We start from the raw sequence: 16,249 nt of genomic DNA, 5'->3' as shown, positions 1-16,249 counted from the left end.
GCCAGGCATAGGCAAACTCTGGCCCTCCAGATGTTTGGGACTACAGTTCCCATCACCCCTGACCAGTGGTCCTGTTAGCTAGGGATGATGGGAATGGTAGTCCCAAACATCTGGAGGGCCAGAGTTTGCCTATGCCTGGCTTATGCTGACTTTTGCTCAAGCCCACCATGCAGGACCGAACCACACTCCTTTCTTCCAGGCATTCCTCTCCCTTGCAAGAGACACAATCATAATAGTAACGAAGGGCTGCTGGTTGTCTCCCGCGGAAGCCTTGTGTGAGGGGAAGAAACCGCTGTGAGGTGAAGGGTTAGGTCCAGAGCCAGGAGATCTGATAAGAGAAATGTCAGCAATACAGCAAGCATGAAGAGTCTTTAGATCATGGATTTGATTTAAGCCCACCCTCCAGTAGTTACACATTGAACCCACCTGTTGAGCTTCTGTTGAACTCAGTGGGGTTTACTCCCAGTTAAGTGGGATTAGGATTGCAGCCTTAAGTATTATCTTTCTTTGGTTTTGCAGGATTATGTAGATTCATCTCGAGTTTTCTTTATACTTTCCCCTCTATTTTTCAAATTTCTGTTGAAAGTCTAAAATGTTAGTATTGCATGTATATTGTAAGTGCATGAATCAAGAATTACAGTATATTGGGTGGAATTCAGCACCATGCTATTACAGCTTGCCAGGTGGAACATTTCCTCCTCTCCTCCCTCTGTGTGCTGTTCTGGGGCTTCTCCTGACTCTCCCCCCCCCCCCCCGCAAGCCAATTTTAGGGGACAAAAGGGGGTATGGCAAAGAATAGGGGGAATTCCCATTGTGAAAATGGAAGCCATCCTGCAGGGTTCTCTCCTGACGTGACTAAGTAGTTGAATCCCTCCCATTGTATTTTATATTGGGGCAGTGGGGAAGAGAGCAGTAGAATGCAGCAGAATTATTACTTTTAAAATCTAATCTTTAAATTTGAAAGAAACGTATTTACACTTGAATTTACCCTACAGGCATTTCCCCCTAACATTGGGAAAGGTCTGTGTTCTAATTAGATTACAGCTCTAGAATTATGTGGTGGTGAACTCACTGAGAAATGACTGCGTACTCATTGCATGCAGAAGATTCCTGGTGAATGCCCAGCATCTTCAGGTTGGGTTGAGATTGCCCCCCAAACCCTGAGAGCTTATGCCTGACAGTGAAGACAATACTGAGCTACATGTAACTATGGTCTGACTCTGTGTAAGGGATCTGCTGCATTCATATTTACACATTTGTGTAAAGTGTAACGTGGGAAGTTGAGACCCACTTCCCTGATACATATTTCCAGCCTGCCGGAGAAATAGAGACTGAATTAGGTTAACCTGGGCCAATGACATGCTGAAAATACTGCTGAGGTAAAGCTCAGTTGCTAGGCATTATGGGTATAATATACTGCAAATTGCTGTAGCAACGCAGGAACTATTTTCTTAGCTTGAAAACACCAGCTGAAGGATTAGTCTGGCCTTTCATTATTAGAAGCTGAGTGTTTGTTCTGAAGTGATTTTCATCGGGATTATGTAGAGCTTCAAACACTATAGAGCATGTATTTGCTTCAAATAAGTTCAGGCATACGAAGGGAGAAGAATAAACAGATGTCATGGGCTTTGGATGAATAAATGTATTGTAAAGTCCTTTTTTTACTTTAATTACAGCTGGGAGTACAATCTCCTGCCAGGCATTAAATTGGGTCAGCAGCAGCTTGAGAACAGTCACTGATGAATGCAAGTAGTGTATAGATACAGAAAATAAACTCCAGTGCAGTGCTAGGCTAGATAAGCCTGTGGGTATCTTGTAAGGCCCCCATTAGCATTCAAGTAAAAATACATGAGAGAATTTGTGGCTGTCAAAAGATAACCAAAACTTTAAAGGGTGTCAAGGCAGCACTGGGTTTAGCTGATTGCATTTAATCCTTTGGAAGGGGTGCCCCATAAAGCCAGTTCACATGCTTGCCAAATGGAGGAACATTGTATGTACCATGAGATATACGCTCATGGAAGAACAATGGAATGTGTGAAACAGGCAAAGTATACACCAATCCTCCACCTCCATCACCACCATTATCTATATATTATGGAAAGGTCTCTATATGGGAAGCTGCTTTACCTACATAGACTTCTCTGCAAGTGGTTGAGAACTCTGGTCACATGGAAATCTAAATCCTGGCAGAAGCCTACACTCACACAGTAAGCTCCCTCTACTGACTTTCCCCCAAGTCATGGATAATGGGGGCGGGGAGGAAGGGGAGGGCCAACAGGAGGCATATTGGCAGGGCGGGACCAGTGAACACAGTGCCACCATGCAGGCTCTGTTCTGTTCCAGTTGCTGGTGCTATCCCTACAATAAAGAAGACAAAAAGGTAAAGGTATCCCTGCCCGGGCCAGTCTTGCCAGACTCTAGGGCTGTGCGCTCATCTCACTCTATAGGCCGGGTCACGTGGCCAGTGTGACAAGCTGCATCTGGCGAGCCAGCGCAGCACACGGAACGCCGTTTACCTTCCCGCTGGTAAGCAGTCCCTATTTATCTACTTGCACCCGGGGATGCTTTCGAACTGCTAGGTTGGCAGGCGCTGGGACCGAACGACGGGAGCGCACCCCGCCGCGGGGATTCGAACCGCCAACCATGCGATTGGCAAGTCCTAGGCGCTGAGGTTTTACCCACAGTGCCACCCGTGTCCCTTACAATAAAGAAGATAGACTTGTTCCAAATACTATAGATTTGACTAGTCATCTCTGAACTGAACTTTATAGTTGAACACAGATAGCAGTTTCTGTGTCAGCTATCAGCATCCGTGCAAAGGGCAGAAATGTGCTTTGTGATTTCAATCTACCTTGTACAGAATAGCAGTGGAAATGACGGGCATGTACAACATCTTGCTATTTTTACTTAAATGAGGGGATGAGACATCTGCATGTCCTATGGTTCCTGTTTAGAAGGAAAGAAGGGGCTTGTCTTTGTCAAGATGGAGCATGTGTGTGTGTGTGTGTGTGTGTGCGGACAGGACAAGCGGAAGGCTGTCATTTATAAAAAAAATTATTGATCACATTTACTTGAATCTTGAAAGAATAAAGGATCAAGCTACCAAAATATGGCAAGGCTTTGTAAATGCATAGAACTTTCCCATTAAAATCTGAAATATTTATGGATTAATCATCATAACACTTGCTTTAAGAATTGACTGATGGTGTTCAGTTCTTTCTAGAAGGCAAACTGCCATGGGGCCCAGTGAGTCACAGTACTTAACACTATGGTTGTAGTGAAAGAGCAGTGGGATGTGAATGATGCATGGAAAGTTTATCAATCTCTATATGAAGTATCACTGTGTGGACCTCAAAAACTTACATTATTTTCCATCAAGAGAAATAATCTAATAAAATGCATTACAATTATATTTCTGAACTTGCGGTGTCTAGGTCATTCGTACATTTTCTTTTAATTTGTTTCCTTCTGTTGCTGTTAATTTTTAGATTTCTCATTCATTTTGCTCTCCAAATTTTCCCCTTCCTAGTTGTTGTTTTTAATGCCTTCTCCCCCCTCAAAAAAGATAAAAAAATATTCTACCATCTCATCGTTCTTCAGGTATGGCCATTTACAAGGACCTATTTCGAACGTCTGCTTTCAATCAACTTGCAGCCAAAGATCTATTCCTCATCATTATGTATTGTACTTCTTAAACAGTGCTAAAGGTTATCTTGGGAATAGCAGACCAGGAGAATTAGAAGGCCTGCCAGGCCACAATGCAACTGTGTTCTGATTACTCTCTTGTTAGAATTCCATTAAGTAAAAGGGGTGAAAAGTGCAAAGGCAACAAGTTAAATCAAAAGTGCAGATTTTCTTCACACATTACATGCCTTATCCCTGATACTTAAAAGAAGGTCCTGGGCTAAGCCATAGATATTTTTATCCATCCATTTGGATCCTGGGCTTCTTCTCCAACACATAATGTTCAGGATTCTGAACAGGTGATTAGCAGTGTCAGAGTGGATGGTTCCACTCATTTGATTGGCAGTGCCCATGCATTGGTACATAAGAGGGGCAGATTCAGAAGGCTAATCAAAACATGTTGTTGTGTACCTTCACTGAATGAAAGCAATTATATTAGATATGCTGAAGGATGGGTGGTTATTCCTGAGAATGAGTCTAATGGCATTGAGTCATGTATATAACATGAGTAGGACATGATACAAGAGCATCCTGTTTGAAAAAATATATTATTTATTGGAATCGGACTCTTTTGCTATTCTATGAGTGCTCTCTGTTTTGCTGTGGGGATAGCTGAGCAACTCATAAAGAGTGAGATATATATCCTGTGGAAAGCCAACTTGGACATTTGTTTTCAAACAGGTTAAGCTTATATGGCCATTCATTCTTTCAAGTCTTGGGACCATTAAAATATCACATTGAAAAGCAGCCTGAATTTATCAGGGTAGCCAGACCTACTGTTGAGTGTACCTTCCTGTCTTAACCCTGGCATTGTTGCTTGCCCAATAACAGTGAATCTTTTCTCACAATGACTTTCGGCTTCCAAATTGAACTTCCAAACATACCTCCCGTGTGACCTTTAGATCAGTGCATTCTTGCTATAACTAACAACCCTAAACTTTGCCATTAACAAGCAAGCATCTTGTTGGAATGATGTGGGATTTCCCCTACAATACCACACCATCAGAATTCAAAATTGAATTAAAGTTGCTTCTGTGTTCGTTTTGGTGGACAGATTTAGACAACTGGTAGCTTCTGGAATGCCTAATCTGAGGAAGTGGCTATAGTTTGCAAACATGTGGTTAACCCCGCTGTCATCTCACCAAGTGGTGGAAAATGAGATACGTACCCTGGGTTTGCAGCACAATTCTGTGTGTCGGAAGACAGCCCCTCCAGACATCCAGATAAGTGCATACAGGGTTGGAATCTTAATCGCTTGGTTGAGGACTGTGGGCTATTATCTCTCCAATAGGGCACGGGAGTTATTTGTGTTTTTAAAATGTCCTTAAACTTTCATAGACCTTTTGCATATTGTGAGAACAAATGCCTCTGCTTCGAAACATTCCTGATGGGATTTAGCTAAGGAATTGAAAGAGGTAGATATTTTTTCCATCCCCTTTTGGTGGCTGCAATCTCCTTTTCATCTCTTTCACAGTGTTTCCTAGCCGTTCGCTCCTAATCATGCAGAGCGATGCAGTGCAGCATGTATTCACACAAAAATCGTCTTGAAGCCCATTAAGAATTCCAGCCACCTTTTGAAAACAGCCAGGTAGTCCTCTGCTTTTTATCCATCTAGCTGTTTTAACATTTATTATTGATGACCTTTCAGCACTTCCTCTCACCTGGTGCTCTCCAAACCCTTGTGCACCGCTGTGTAGGAACAGGTGGATGAATAGGCATGAAGCCCTGGATGTTGATCACCGGCCTGTCAGGGCTTGTTTCTTTTCAAGGCTGCTTGCCAGCACTTACATAGGTTTCTTCTCAGCACCGGTATAGTGGTTTTGAGGCAGTGTTCATTCTCATAAAAGAAAATTGGGTGATTGTGGTCATAAAAAGTTTGAGCTACCCCTTTGCATATTTACTTGTACCATTGAAATTAGGGGAACTTATTTCTGACCAACATATGTAGAGAATTAGGAATTTAATTAGGCAGGGAAGAACACATGGGAGTTTTCTTGAGATTTGAGGGGCAGAGAATCTCTCTTCCTTCCAAAGTGCAACGTGAGAACCTTGTTTCAGCTAATCAAAACCTAGAATATCTTAAAAGTAGACTCATATCCAGACATAGTTGTTTATTCACGCTGGGGTCTGGGCTTACGTGCTGGGAGAAATAGTGACTGAGTTTCAGACAATAGGACCGTTAAAAATTATGGATAATGAACTATTATGAAAAGGCCTTCAGGCCTCAAACTGTGATTGCACAGGGCTCCATGTTGGATGCAAGCCTACTCATCTTCAGCTGTATTTTTGTGGGGGTGGCGCTGTGGTCTAAACCACAGAGTCTAGAGCTTGCCGATCAGAAGGTTGGCGGTTTGAATCCCCACAACAGGATGAGCTCCCGTTGTTCGGTCCCTGCTCCTGCCAACTTAGCAGTTCGAAAGCACGCCCCAAAGTGCAAGTAGATAAATAGGTACCGCTCCGGCGGGAAGGTAAACGGCGTTTCTGTGCGATGCTCTGGTTCGCCAGAAGCAGCTAAATCATGCTGGCCACATGACCTGGAAGCTGTACGCTGGCTCCCCCGGCCAGTAAAGCAAGATGAGCAGTGCAACCCCAGAGTCGTCCGCGACTGGACCTAATGGTCAGGGGTCCCTTTACCTTTTATCCTTACAGTTGTTCATGAATAGAGATCAGGGGATTGGGTTAGTCAGCGCAAATGATGTCAGGGGTTTGCTAACCAGCACAGTCCCATCCCCTTCTTTGTGTTGGTCTACGCAAGAGTTATAATGCCTGGAAAGGGCTATTATGAACTGTGATTGCATCATAGAACTAGGCTTAGCTATATTTGTGACAGTCATCTTGGAAAATTGATGCCTTTTCTGTCGCAGTTGAAAATCACATTTATTCCCCCCCCCCTTTTTGGTCTAAGGGAAACTATGCTGAATGTTTAGTTACTGCTAAAGTCAGTATTTGAACACCATAGCAGCAACCCGTAATCTAAAGGAGAAGGTGATTTTAATCACAAATGTAAGGCTTGCCAGATAATGATGCTGCACTAAGGTCTACTGTCAGACCTGAACACTAATAAGGTTTGACAACAGAGTGGGACATGTTAAGATTGCTGATGTGCAGCTCCCTATCTCTAAAGACTTAAAACCTTCTGTCTCAAGGTCATAAACATCTTTTCTTTCTTTTTTTGAAATTTGAAAAACGAAAATGATTCCATTCATTCTCAAAAAATAGCATTTATACTTCAGTGCTGTAAAACACTTGAATGTTAATTGGAAGGTGTAATCCAAGAAATATGAGTAATTTCTGGTGTGGTATATACATTACAGCTGTCTCATGGAAAATTGTTCCACATGAGTCAGGTTGCAGATGGCAAATCCCGCATATTTATCCGTATCAGCATAAAAGCTGGGTTTTCTGGTTATCATTGCTCAAGGATCCAGGAGTGAAAACACTGAACATATGGGGTGCAATTCAACATAGTGCTAAGTGGGGTATGCATGGGGGGGACGAGGTCCACTCACACAATGGGACTACCCCCCCCCCCCCGTTCTGGGAGCAGATTTAGAGGGCACATGTGTAACAATGTAGTTCAATCCAACCCTAAGGTTGTAATTTGACTAACAATTAATTTGTAGGCCCCATAATAAATACAGTTTTACTAACTGGACAGTCCTATGGCCACTAGTCATTTTTCAAGCTGAGTCTCTCCCCTGCCCCCCCCCCTGTTCTGTTAAAGGTTTGCTTGCTTGCTTATCTATCCCTGCACAGAGTCTTGTGAGCCCATTTGGTGAGAGAGTGGTGAGATCTTGTGTCTCCTTGCCAACCTCTTTTGGATGAACCTCATCTTAGCTCCAAGTCTCAAGCAATAATGTCGAAATGTTTTTGGGTGCACTAAGAGTTCTGTCAGCTATAAGTAGCAAATGCATATCCAGGAAATTTGGAGGGAAATACCAAATCAGAATCTTTGAAGAGTATGAGATTAAATATATTGGTAGTTATTGAGCCGTAGTCCCTGTAAACCCTGCTGTAGTTTGCTCACAGTGAAAGGTGATTTTTTGTTGTTGATTCTTAGGCTCATATGTCACCCCTGGACTCCAACAAGAAACTATTGTAGCTCTGTAATGAAATATAAGTGCAAGGTTTTTCCCTTGGTGTAATTCTGCTGCAGACTTGTGTATTCTCAGGGCAGACCAAGCTGTGAATGTGTGTAACAAATTGCCACTTTTGCTCAGGGAAAAGCAGCTCCTGTGTTAGCTAGGGATTATGGGAGTTGTAGTCCCAAAACAGCTGGAGGGCCAAGTTTGGCCATCACTGTTCTAAGGGGGTCTGGATGCAAAGGATATGCACTTTCTGAAAGACAGAGGAGGAAACAGCTCAAGGAAATTGCAGAGTGAACACACACAGAGAGATAAACAGGGCCAGCCTGCTCATGAGGCAAGATCTCTCCAGAACTTACTACAGCTTTGCTGGTGCCACCACAAAACCCAAGGAAGGGAGGCAGCGGCGCAGCATGTTCCTGTTTTGTCTCAGGCAGGAAAACTTGACACTCCACACTTGCGTGCGCCCACACATACACACACTTCTCCAGTGCAAATCAACCCTCCCCAAAGCGATTTCCCCCCACCAGAAATTGCTGTCAGGATTTTGCTACATACATAGTTTTTGTTACATGCATAGTTCCACCCTCAACTTTCAAACAATACAGTATCAGGCTGTGTCAGAGCTTATTCTGCTGCCCGCACAAGGTGGGAATAGATTGTTATTATTATTCTATATAAATAATAATGGCTGCTACGATGATGTCCCGTTGAGGCAGAAGCGGTTTAGTCATGCTGGCCACATGACCTGGAAAGCTGTCTGTGGACAAACGCTGGCTCCCTCGGCCTGAAAGCGAGATGAGCGTCGCAACCCCATAGTCGCCTTTGACTGGACTTAACTGTCCAGGGGTCCTTTACCTTTTACCTTTACTTTATGAAGATGAGCATTAGATGTTTGACTCTCTTCTTCAAATCAGCTGCTGGATAGTTAGAGTTCTATTTTTAGAAGCTGGGTTGCTGCTGAAAAACTACTGGGAAAATTGTTTCAATTGTATCAGGTAAATGGATTGTATTTTTCATGCAGATGATTTCCTAAAAGGTATAAATATTAGGGTACACATGTGCCCCAAGATTTGCCTTGTATTTGTACTTTTAAAAACAACAACCAATCTGTCATTCTTTGCTCTGTCTTCACTCTGCTCCAATCCACGATTCAGACTTTGACCTGCTTTGCATATAACGAAGCTTCATTCACTTTTATGAGAAATCTAAACACAGCTATAACTTCTTTCACTTTTTTTCAGAAGTGGAACACATTTGCAGACACAGGAACCTCTTCAGCATGAATTATGTCTGTCAAATTGCTGGGGAAAGGGTCTAGTGGATTTTGTGTGGGAAGTAAAGGGGATCAACTTTCCTCCATAATCTATATTAGGCCAACTAAAAAACCTTATTAGTTTCATGTTTTTGAGGAGAGAGCAGGGGTTAGTCTCATGCTCTTTCACTTGTCAAAATAGTTAAGAGGTGACTGAGTTGTGTTGGATTGTTGCATAACTTTTTTTAAAAAAATGGGTTGGCTTCACACTAGGGTTGCCATATTTCAAAAAGTGAAAATCTGGACACAAAAGTTGTTCAACTTTTTGGGGGGCAGAATCTCAAAAAAAGAAAAGAAAAGAAGTTTTTGAGCTTTTTTTAAGAATGCAATTCACCAAAATCTAGACTTTCAACATGCATTGCCATATGTCCGGATTTTTCCAAACATTGCAGCGATTTTTGCCTGGACAGTGATTCCGACTATGTCCAGGAAATTCTGGACATATGGCAGCCCTACTTCACACCATCTAGCTTAGCTTTCTGGTGTGAGGAACAGATGTCCTCCAGTAGGCATTAGAAGTTGAAGATTTCCTGAAATATGCCTCTGGAGTGGCGAAGAAGCCCTACCCACCCAGCAGTGTGTGTGTGTGTGTGTGTGTGTGTGTGAGAGAGAGAGAGAGAGAGAGAGAGAGAGAGGTTGAGATTTTTTTAAAAAGATAAGTTAAATTTTTAACTTAAAATAATCACTACCCAGTTGTATTTTTTTAAAAAAAATCACCCATTGCTCAGTGCTATGCAGACAGCATTCAAGACAGCCCCATTTCTTGCAAACCCCATGAACCAAGAGAAACATAAATAGTCATAGGAAAACATAGGAAAAAAATAGAGCACAGGAAGACAGAGCAACATGACTCTTTGTGGGGAGTGTTAATCCTACTCGAGGTGCTTTTTTGACTTGAGAAGGAGGAAAATTAACCGAAACCATCCTGGTTTACCTCATTAATCTGTTCCAGCATAGAGTCGTTTTGCATTGCATATAAATATCATAAATGTTGTGCCCATAGCTGTATGGTACAATTACTGTTAAGAGACTCTATCCTGCCACCTTCCCAACGTGATCCCTTTCTAATGTGGTCACCTTTTTAGCTGAACAGGAAAGTTCAGGATATTCAAAACCCTCTACACATGCTAGGAATAGATGTCAGTTATATTGGTGTCCAGGTTCAGGATATTCAAAACCCTCTGCACATGCTAGGAATAGATGTCAGTTATATTGGTGTCCAGGTGCCTGCTCTGTAATCTGAAAGAACAGACAAGCTGCATTCAATGGCTAATGACATATTACAATAAACAGAGACATATATTTTAACAAATCAGTGCTGCTTTAGTTCTTCAATAATATACAGTGGTACCTCGGGTTATGTACTTAATTCGTTCCGGAGGTCTCTTCTTAACCTGAAACTGTTCTTAACCTAAAGTGGTTCTTAACCACTTTAGCTAATGGGGCCTCCTGCTGCTGCCACACTGCCGGAGTATGATTTCTGTTCTCATCCTGAAGCAAAGTTCTTAACCAGAGGTACTATTTCTGGATTAGTGGAGTCTGTAACCTGAAGCGTATGTAACCTGAAGTGTCTGTAACCCAAAGTACCACTGTAATGAGCATGTAAAGACTTTGTCGTCCTGGCCAGTCCACATACAGTAGTAATTTTGAGGCTGTATCTATAACTGTAGGCCTCAGTAGGAGGGTCTACACAATCTCCCTCAAGCATTGACAAAAGATGTGAAGCCATGTTGGCTAACCTTATGAAGGGCCACTGGATGAACAGCTGTGTGTGGAGGGGGGGCGGAGAGGGCATGGCTACCACCTATGTTGATGGCGCTGAGGCTATTTAGCACAACCCTGTCACACGTTATTTCGGCAAGGTGATCTGAGTGACCCCCTCTAGCATTTAGTTTTCTTTAGTTGTTTTCAAAGCACTAACCCTGGTTCTGAAATACATAAAGTCCCAAAGCGCTTGGATCCAGATTTTCATTCATATTATCCCTTTGCTGTTGGGAGATTATTCACATATTTTTTTCCCCCCTATGAAAATGTTCTCTTTACACATCTGAGCAAATTGTAGCTACGGAATCAGGATGTGGAGAATACAGAATGAAGTGAGGCAATTAAAGTACATTAAGCTTCTCAGTAGTAAAATAACAAAAGACGACTGTATCGCTTAAGTGGTGTGTATGGAGGCTGATGTCTCTCTCCTCTTGGTAGCAATGCCATATGCTTCAAAGGATGGCACAGGGCATTAAATTATGAAACAATTTGACCTCAGAGAAAGTATCTAGCTTCTTTATTCAAAGGTTGGCGTCTTATGTAACTGAATTATAGTTACTGTGTTGTGTACAACCACGTGAATCTGGGTCTCCAGTGTCTGAATCCTTCTACTACCAAACACACAAAAGTATCCCTCTCAATTATTCTTTTATTCCGGCATAAATGCTTGTCGATATTCTCCAGTGGCCAACTTGTCTGATACACAAAATATTCTGAATCAGAGCTGTCTGACTAAATTTGTTGTATTTTTTTTCCTTTTGTGTTTTTCCTATTAAAAACAAGCTGCTTGCATAGTGTTGTACACATTTGCATGTAATGTGGAGTTTGGCCCTGGAAGAGCAACATTAACAATCCTTAAAATCAACTTCCTGAAGCCTAAGAAAGTGTTCAAGTACAAGGGTCATTTAGTCCAGCCTGGCCCATATGGGAATTGAACCTGTGACTTTGGCATTATTAGCACCAGACTCTAACCAGCTGAGCCAGTTTCTACAGTGGCAAATCTGCTGTACTCTCATAGGTCCTCTGGGAACTTTAAAACAGGGATGGGAACCTGACACCCGCCAGTTGTTGTCTGAAATAAAATTAAAATGATAAGTAAAAAAATAATAATAAAAATATGCATCTCCTTCCCAGACCACTGGGGCTGATGGGAGCTGGAGGGCATCAAGCTCCCCACCCACAATTTCAGAAACTGATTGTGCAGGATCCTATCCTTGGGTGACTCTCTGGGTTGGTTTAGGCTGAGGAGGACCCTGCCATCTGAGGCCGGAAGGCGGTCTCCTTTGTCCTTCGGAAAGAGGCAGGGCTGCCCGCTCCAGTCTCCAGTCAACCTCCCGCCTCATGTCTGTGATGCAGACACAGTCAGTGCTCCTGTGATTCAAAGAGAGGCTGGGGGAGAGTAAAGACCTTTAAATCTTGTAAATTGACAGAGGAAGAACGCTGGGTAAAGAAATTCCCCCATCCCAGTTTGGCACACAGGGAGATGTTTCAGAGAGAGATCCAGACTGCAGCTACTCCCACTCCGTCTCTCTTTGGCAACAGCTCCAGAAGCAATAGGGGGGCTGAGGTTAGCTAGTTGTGGAGCCTCGTGCAATTCTGGTCATGTGAACAGTTTGAATATGGCTAGTATGTGAAGGGAATGCGTGAACAAAAAACTTTCATATACATTAACTGTGCCTCCATATGGCATTACATTTACAGATTGGCTTAGAAGTATCTCAAGCCCCCAAAGTTTTGAGACAATGCATTGCTATTCTTTCACTTATTTAAGGTGATGTATACAACCTTCTATATAAACAGATGCCAGCTTGTTTCACAGCAATAAATGGCAGTAAAATACAATTGCAGTATTGTATTTGCAAGTGTAAATTACCAACAACAGTAACTCAAAGACCCATGATGAAAACAAAAGCATTTTTTTTCAAATTCACCACAACCAATTCAGGCACCCTGAATAAACAGACTTGAAAATATAGCTTCCTTCTTCTTTCTTAGTATACATAAAAAGGCAGTGTGATGCTGCCACCTTGGGCCCATTGGACTTCTTTTGGCCCTCTTAGGAAGAAATAAGCTCAAGGAACTGGCCTGAAGAGTTGCCATTGTGACTGTTTGGTTGAAGTTTTGGCTGGTGGGTAAAGAAGTTGCCTCTCAGCTCTTCATTCAAGCTTCAGCTCCTGCTGCTATAAAGGGCCTAGAGGCAGGAATAGGGCGGAAGAGAACTCTGTTCACCTTTTGGCCTGTCAGCCAAGCCACCCACCTGTGCCCTGGTCACACCTGTCTCCCCCTCAGCTCCATTCAGTTTAAATATTTCAGCTTCCACCATGTGACCGTAAGCCCTTCAGAAAACCTGAGAGGAAACGGGCACCGCCTTTGCTTATGGAACCCTCAGCTTCACTTTGTGTTGGTAAACAGACTCCCTCTATGCCTTTGGGCCAAAGCTTCACTCCTTTTACATCTGCCTTTTGCCAATTTTCAGACTTAATTTTGGCCATGGTAGATTGCAGTGCATAGCATTAAATGATGCATGAAATGACCTGTCACACTGCATTATGTGGTGCAGAAAAGCACACGAAAAGGGGAGGGGGAGAAAATAGTGTGAGGCGGGGAGAGAAGAGAGTATTAATGGTGCACTTGCTATTCACTGGAAAAATCTATTCGTGCGGAGTGGCTTTGTTAATCTGTATGAATTTAGCAACAGCAACATAAAAGGAAGGAATGATTGGGACAGGTTTCCTCCACTAACTCGTTGCTGTAACTGGTAGCTATGATACTGTGCTTTTTTTCACCATGTGTCATTTGTTACAAATGCAGCCCTGCCAAACTTAGAGCTTCATGCTGGGGAAGTGATGGGAGCTAATACAAAACCTAATTGGAGTTTTCTTGTAGCGAGGGTAACGCTGTAATTTATTAGATTTCTAACCTGCCCTTCCCCCAAAGGCTTGGGGTGGGTAACAATATAAAACTAAAATCTGTATAAATAAAGCCCACTCGTTATAAAAAACACTATCTCGAGTTTAATGTAATAATAACAGTACTTCAGATTTCACCAGTCTCCATCTCCCAAGAAATGGGCAGAACTTGTTTGTAAAAATTGCCCACTTTTGTAGGAAGGGAAACATGTAACTCAAGGGTGGGGAACTTGTGGCGCTCTAGATGTTCAGAGAATCATAGAGTTGAGGAGGACCACAAGGGCCATCCCCCTGCAATTCAGGATTCTTGCCAATGTGGGGCTCGAACCCATGACCTCATAAGTCTCATGCCCTTCCAACTGAGCTATCCCAGCTACTGGATTACAATTGGCCATGCTGGCTGGGGCTGAGGGAAATTGCAGTCCAAGAACCTGAGAAGGGCCACCAACTGCCCACCCCTGCACTAAGTGGCCCAGCTTTGGTTTTCAATACAGTGCTGAAAGTAGGTAAGAGATTTCAGAGGCTCAGATGGTCTCAGTGGCTGGGACTGTCTTTTTCCAGTTATGACTGGCTCGCCAGCTGCAGCCACTTTTGGACAGAAGTGACTTGGCCACTGTGGTGTAGTGGTTAAGAGCGGTGGACTCGTAATCTGGGGAACCGGGTTCGCGTCTCTGCTCCTCCACATGCAGTTGCTGGGTGACCTTGACACTTCTCTGAAGTCTCTCAGCCCCACTCACATAACAGAGTGTTTGTTGTGGGGGAGGAAGGGAAAGGAGACTGTTAGCCGCTTTGAGACTCCTTAAGGGGAGTGAAAGGCGGGATATCAAGTCTAAACTCCTCCTCCTCCTCCTCCTCCTCCTCCTCCTCCTCTTCTTCTCCATGCACTGGTAATGCAATGCACTTGATGCAGGACTACCCTTGAAACTTCTATTGGTTCAAAATGCAGCCACCAGATTCCTGGCCGAGGTTCCATTTGGATCACATATAACCCCTCTTTTTAAAAAGCTGCGTTGGTTGCCGGTTTGTTTTGGGGCTTAGTTCAAGTTGCTCATGTTAGTGTTTAGAGCCCTCAACAACTAAGACCCCCCCCCCAAAAAAAACAATATTTGAAAGACCATCTCCTTCCCTACAGGCCTTCTTCGATCTGCAAATTTCATACAATTCTGATGAAAGGAAAAAGACTACAGCTTTTTTTCTTTTTAAAATTTCCCTATATCAAATTTGGACCCTGAGCTGAGTTGGACAGACTTTTGGATTTTATTGGGCTGTTTTCCAAAGTGCTGAATTGGCACCCGAACTGAATCTTGTAGTTGGTGTGCACCCCAGTACATTATATCCATATGTTACCCATCAGCTCCCATATAGATACATACCCCCATGTAGGAATTACGTCATGTCGTTATGTTATGTTGTTGATTTCAGTCTGTTTCAGTCCAGGCATGTTGATTTAGGATTACAGATTGGGCTGGTAGGCTGCCATTCATAACCCACTCACTCTACAGCGACTCATTAATGCCTTGGCTGCTGTTGCAAAAGGGCATCCCTTTAATATTATACAGTATCTTCATATCCTGTGTGGGCGAATGAAAAGAAATGTGGATAAAGAGTCGAGGGCAGGTGGTTTGTGCACTTCCCACAGCTCTGCCCCCATTTCTATTGCTTGCTATTGTTTCAGTCATTGTTACATGAACTGTCAAAACACAAAGACCTGCCTATCTTTATGTTATGTTAAGATATTGAAGTATTACACCAAAAAGCTGCACCTGTTTCCAAGGCAACAAGTGCAAATAAATGTTGCTTTTACAGAGAAGCTGTGGATTTCCCTTCAGCCCATGAAGAGTTTAGCAAAGCAAAACTACCACTCTCTCACACACACACCTTTTGCAGTTTGCAAAACCCAGTGGTGTTTCCCCTTTGGGTACTCATCTGTGTAGCTTCATCATTTGCATTTAAAATCTTCCCTGTGTCTTATCCTGCATTTGAATGGGAGAAGACATTTCTAGGTCACTGTTAAAATATAATTACTACTGGTCAAAAAAGAAAAGAACCTAAATTTAGTTGTTAAAATAAGTCCAGAAGGGTAGCCATTTCAGTCAGTTATAACAAAAGCAACACAAAAAATGTCTTGTGGTACCATAAAGACTAATGCATTTAGTACCGTGTAAACTTTTATGGACTTAGAATTCAATTAATTTTATAATGAATGATTTTAGAGTGTTGTTTATGCTGTACTTTTGTACTGTTTTATTGTTGTTAGCCGCCCTGAGCCCGGCTTCGGCTGGGGAGGGCGGGATATAAATAAAATTTATTATTATTATTATTATTATTATTATTACTTCATCAGATATATTATATGTTACACAGTATATACCTGCCAACACAGGACAATGTTCCATGCAGCTGACGAGGTCAGATCTCGTCTAGGAAATCTGTAATAAATGTCTTGGTCTTTAAGGCACCACAAGACTTTTTGCTTCTTAAAATGAAAATGC

At 42.7% G+C, this 16,249-nt stretch overlaps 1 protein-coding gene across 7 annotated transcripts in view; it reads left to right on the top strand.

Moving 5' to 3' along the window:
* The window catches only part of RGS6 (regulator of G protein signaling 6), a 205,811-nt gene that overhangs the window by 94,284 nt on the left and 95,278 nt on the right, over nucleotides 1-16,249 (top strand). Inside the window, exon 2 of one of the 7 annotated variants that reach the window (XM_081890403.1) lies at nucleotides 5,159-5,272. The exons of the other annotated variants lie outside the window; for them this stretch is intronic. The gene's annotated coding sequence lies outside the window, so the exon portion shown is untranslated. The remainder of the gene's footprint in view (nucleotides 1-5,158; nucleotides 5,273-16,249) is intronic. 7 annotated transcript variants of the gene reach the window in all.

This window comes from Podarcis melisellensis (assembly GCF_964234715.1).
Source record: "Podarcis melisellensis genome assembly, chromosome: 1".
Taxonomy (NCBI): Eukaryota; Metazoa; Chordata; class Lepidosauria; order Squamata; family Lacertidae; genus Podarcis; species Podarcis melisellensis.
This window is presented reverse-complemented; position numbering and strand designations above follow the sequence as displayed.